The 5,430-nt window shown below is 38.2% G+C and overlaps 1 pseudogene; it reads left to right on the forward strand.

Moving 5' to 3' along the window:
• The first annotated feature begins 3,568 nt into the window (after window positions 1-3,568).
• Window positions 3,569-4,580, forward strand: LOC144340901 (histone-lysine N-methyltransferase SETMAR pseudogene; annotated as a pseudogene).
• Window positions 4,581-5,430: the final 850 nt, after the last annotated feature.

A 5,430-nucleotide genomic window follows, 5' to 3' on the forward strand; every position in this document is an offset into this window, starting at 1 on the left:
ATCATGTTTAATCTAGAATAATTTCTGAAAATAATGCCACAGATCAATAAATAAATCCCTAGGAAAAGCCGAAGGCCCCAGGACCATAGCTGAGAACTTGAGGTCAGGGGAGCTTAGACACTCTAAGTAGAAGACACCCAGGCAAGACTCTAGTGGATGAAGACAATTACACAAGCCCACAGCCTTCTGAAATAAGCTTAGTTCTAACAATCTCAGGAAAAACACGAAATAATTTAGCTCTACTGATGGTTATTGGAGAACCATTTTCCCTAGGTTTAAAAAAGATGATGGATGTGGCTAAATCACTGTCCCCAACCTCTTTATAGAACCCAGAGCTTCCAACCTTAAGATTTAATTTCCAGGGTTAGGATGCAAGAAGTGACTTACTTTTGAGTTCTACCAGGAAGCAAAATGGCACACATCAAAAATAACCCATCTGGTGATTTCATGAATTTCCAAGCAGCTCATACAATGTACAGTCATACAGCTTTGTTCTTATTGCACATAAGAGACTATTTAAATCCTAGAAAATTGTATATTTCCAACTTCAAAATGAAATATATCATCCAACAGAATTAAAGCAGTAACTACAGAAAGAGTAATCAATAATTAGGCTCTTCCTCTTATTACCCTAGAGAATGAGGAGATGTTATTTAATCAATTGGTTTTCTAAAATTTATGACTGTTAGGAGCCAAGTCTAAATGTATATAGAAAAAGGTTCGAGGAAATGATGGAACTGTTCTCTAAGAAGGTGATTTAAGCCTTTGGATTACAGGAGGTTTAAGATGTTGCCCTTGTGGTAATGCAGTGTTTTAACTTAAGGGCCATTGTGAACATCAATTTTCCCTCATGAAACAAATCACCAGCCAACCAAAACCTCTATTACTTCTGTATTTCCCAAAGGACTCTTCCATTCCCAAATTGAGTATATGAATTGCAGCCTCATAAAGGTACTACCGAAATGTGACAGTCTCATTTGGAGACATACGTTACAAAAGAGTTTCAGCCAAAATAGTTTGAATCAGAAAGTGGTCTTTGAGTAGTTTGAATCAGAAAGTGGTCTTTGAGTAGTGACTCAGCCTAATACATCACTAAGAAGGAGAAACAAATGAGGCATTGGAGACCATTCGTCCAAATGTCAAATGGGAAAAGTCATTCACACTCCATGGCATGTAAAGGAAAGCAGTGATGTTTCCAGAACTAACTGGCAAAGACTATCAGATTTTAGAAACAAAGTCTGCATTTCATGATGCCCTAAAATCTAGTTGAAAACATAATATTCAATATCGTTACCTCTCTTTTTGTATATTTGTTTGTTATGCCGAACTGAATATATTCACTTGTTATTTGAAGTTATGTTCTTATAGGAAGGTAGGCACCAACCAGCAGTTGCTAATAATATACTATAATTGGTAAGTAATTCAATTGAATAAAATGTATGACAAATTTAACGAACATGTTAATTAAAATGCATACTCACCTTGCAGCATCACATTAATCTTTGTACCCCCAGTGCCTATGCCATGTTTAGTATGCATCAAATATTTGAGCAATACACAAGTGAGTACTCTGAGAGCTCCCCCCGCCAAAAAAATGATTACAGTTATGATCAGATCCCCAGAGTGTGACTATAAACTGTATGGGGACCAAGTTTGAATACTGTTGTGTCCTACACTGTTATTACCTATCCAGTATCTATTTCCCCATATTCCTTATAAATAAAACCTAGATTTTGATTGGTACAGCAAGGTGTCCCACTGAAAACTCATTTCTCTAACCAATGTGATGCCAATGCTTGCCCATAAGGAGGGCACCCCTTCAAAATAAAAAGACAAAGCTTCTTTGGCTTTTTATTTTTACTTCTTCATGCTTGATAGGCAGGTATAATACCTGGTTTTGGTGCAGCCATGAGGATAACAGTTGCACATTTAGGATGGTGGAGAAAAAGTTAGACAGAGGCTAAATCCTTGATAACACTGCAGAGCTATTGCTCCTGTCATTAACTTAATTCTAGACTCCTCACTGAGTAAGAAAAATAGACTCATTGTTGAAGCTATTGCTTTCAATTGCTTGAAGTCAAATACATTCCTTTCCTGTGTGTCCTTTTGACAATATCTTTAAAGTAATAAATACATAGAAACATCACTTTTCACCTTTATTCTTTTATAAGTATCACCTTGGTCCCAGAACACTGATTTGAGTGAACAAATGGTTAATGTTTGAAAGCTTTCCTGAAATTTCTTGCCTCCAACAAGAGCCAGAAGGAAGACTGTTCACATATCCTTTATATCTTGAGCCAGATTGTCAGTTCCTCCAGGCCTAATCCATTACTTTGTGATTATTGATTATTCCGTTTATGAAAATGAGTATGACACAAGTTCCTTCTTGCAGATCAGATGTCAATACCTCAGAGGGTCCTTCACCCAGATTATGGCAGCCACCCAGTAATTCGCAACCATAGCATCCTATTTTAATTTTTGGTATAGCACTTATAAACCTCTGATACTTTTCATATTTACTTATGTATGTATTCACACATGTGTGCCTTTGTTTACTTTCAGTATCCTCCCCCAAGTGCTAGGATATGAGCAGAGAATTTGTCTGCTTTATCTAGAAATATATTCTTGGCTTATAGTAGACAACTAGGTATATTTGTTGAATGACTGAATGACTGAATCAGTAAGTATGAGAGAGAATCAAAGAATTGTCAGATATAGTCACTGACCTGAGGAAATTTCAAAGACAAATAAGGAGATGAGAGACTTACTGGAAATATGAAAAATATGAAGTTATAAGAATACTTTAAAAAAGCCAAGTGTGGTGGCTCATATCTCTAATCCCAGCATTCTGGGAGGCCAAGGCGGGAGGATCATTTGAGGTCAAGAGTTTGAGACCAGCCTGGCCAACATGGCAAAACCCCGTATCTACCAAAAATACAAAAATTAGCCAGATGTGGTTGTGGGTGCCTGTAATCCCAGATACTCAGGAAGCTGAGGCAGGAGAACTGCTTGAACCCAGGAGGTGGATGTTACTGTGAGCCAAGATGGTGCCACTGCACTCCAGCCTGGGCAACAGAGCAAGACTCTGTCTCTAAAACCAAGAAAGGATATTAAAAGGACAGAGGTATAGTCAGAACCCAATGAAGATGAGCCACAACTTGGATTTTTTTAGTAGCTCAGAGGATCAAGACTTTCATATGGATTCAGGCAGCAGAGAGAGCAAAGCCATAGTGAAAGGAGGAGGGCTGGAGCAAAGCATATTATAGCATAACATATCTGTGAATTTAACCAGAAAAAAAGGCGTGGTGTCTCTTTGAGAACATTTGTGATGTGGTTGGAAAAATGGGAGACTGCTCAAAGATTGTGGTTTTAGGATTGGCTGTGCTGAGTTATTGGGTGAGTGCAAAAGTAATTGTAGTTTTTGCATTGTTGAAATGTGCCATTTGATATTGGAATATATTCTTAAATAAATGTACTTAACGTTATACATCATTTAATGGGCATTTCTCACTTTCTCTTTTTTCCCTAATGACATTACTTGCTTTTTATTTTATGTGTATTTTAGACTATGGAAACAATGTTAGACAAAAAGCAAATGCTAGCGATTTTCTTATTTAAGTTCAAAATGGGTTGTAAAGCAGTGAAGACAATCACATCATTAACAATGCATTTGGCCCAGGAACTGCTAATGAACGTACAGTGCAGTGGTGGTTCAAGAAGTGTGGCAAAGAAGATGAGAGCCTTGAAGATGAGGAGCATAGTGGCCGGCAATCAGAAGTTGACAATGACCAATTGAGAGCAATCATCGAAGCCAATCCTCTTACAACTGCATGAAAAGTTGCAGAAGAAGTCAATGTCGACCATTCTATGGTTGTTCAGCATTTGAAGCAAATTGGAAAGGTGAAAAGCTCGATAAGAGCTGACCAAAAACTTTTTTAAAAATTGTCATTTTGAAGTGTTCCCTTCTCTTATTCTACACAACAATAACGAACCATTTCTCAATCGGATTCTGATGTGCAAGGAAAAGTGGATTTGATATGATAAATGGCTATGGCCAGCTCAGTGGTTGGACTGATAAGACACTCTAAGGCACTTCCCAAAGCCAAACTTGCACCAATAAAGGTCATGGTCACTGTTTGGTGGTCTGCTGCCGGTCTGATTCACTACAGCTTTCTGAATCCCACTAAAACCATTACTTCTGAGAAGTACGCTCAGCACATCAATGAGATGCACCAAAAACTGCAACACCTGAGGCCGGCATTGGTCAACAGAAAGGGCCCAATTCTCTACAAGACCCCATTGCACGTCGCATCACCTACTTCAAAAGTTGAACAAATTGGGCTAGGAAGTTTTTGCTTTATCCACCATATTCACCTGATCCCTTGCCAACCAATTACCGCTTCTTCAAGCATCTCGACAACTTTTTGCAGAGAAAATGCTTCCACAACCAGCAGGATGCAGAAAATGCTTTCCAAGAGTTTATTGGATCCCAAAGCACGGATTTTTACGCTACAGGAATGAACAAACTTATTTCTCCTTGGCAACACTGTGTTGATTGTAATGGTTCCTATTTTGATTAATAAAGATGTGTTTGAGCCTAGTTATAATGATTTAAAATTCATGGTTCAAACTGCAATTACTTTTACACCAACCTAATAGTTTATACCTAGCATTGCTGAGCCTCAAGTTCCTTATTTGATAAATGGGGATGAGAATGCTTACCTCACTGAATTATAATCAGGATTAAAAGAGACAGTATGAAAGCAGTTTGAGAAGCATGAGTAATTATGAAAATGGCTAACAGCTCTCGAGTTCTTATTATGTGTCAGGCACTGGAGCCATCAGTTCACACAGATGATCTCTTTTAATCCTCACAAAAACCCAGAGGAAAAGACAAGATCCAGGTTTCAACATCAAAGGGAGAGAGCCAGCTAGGAGCAGGACTGGGCTGGGGAGAGGTTTGGGTTTTGGGTGATGGAAGAACAGCTCTCAGGAAAACATTTCCTTCTTTGACCAGCTCATCTAACAATTGCTCTGACGATCCACAGTTCCACCACTTACTTCACACTTAAACTAGGAGGATGACACCCAAACATGTGGTCACCAGGTGAGACATATATATACATCCCATTTTCGCCAAGCATCTACAAATCTACTTTGGCAAAGTACATTCAACAACTTGGGGGAATTCTCTAACTTCCTTGGAGAGGAAAGTGAGCCTCTTCAAATTTACTTTTTGCATCCAATTGTTCACAATCCAAGTATATTTTTAAAGATACATTTCTTTAACTGCCATCACATGCAAATTTCTAAGGAAATTAGAATGCTGCCAAACATCTTCCAGAAATGTAGGTAGTAACTCTTGCACAGAAGAACATGTACCATAAGTTAAAAAATCCTGAATAGAATTCCAAATATTCCAGTCATGAT

The sequence above is a fragment of the Macaca mulatta genome, chromosome 5, assembly GCF_049350105.2.
Source record: "Macaca mulatta isolate MMU2019108-1 chromosome 5, T2T-MMU8v2.0, whole genome shotgun sequence".
NCBI classification, from domain to species: Eukaryota; Metazoa; Chordata; class Mammalia; order Primates; family Cercopithecidae; genus Macaca; species Macaca mulatta.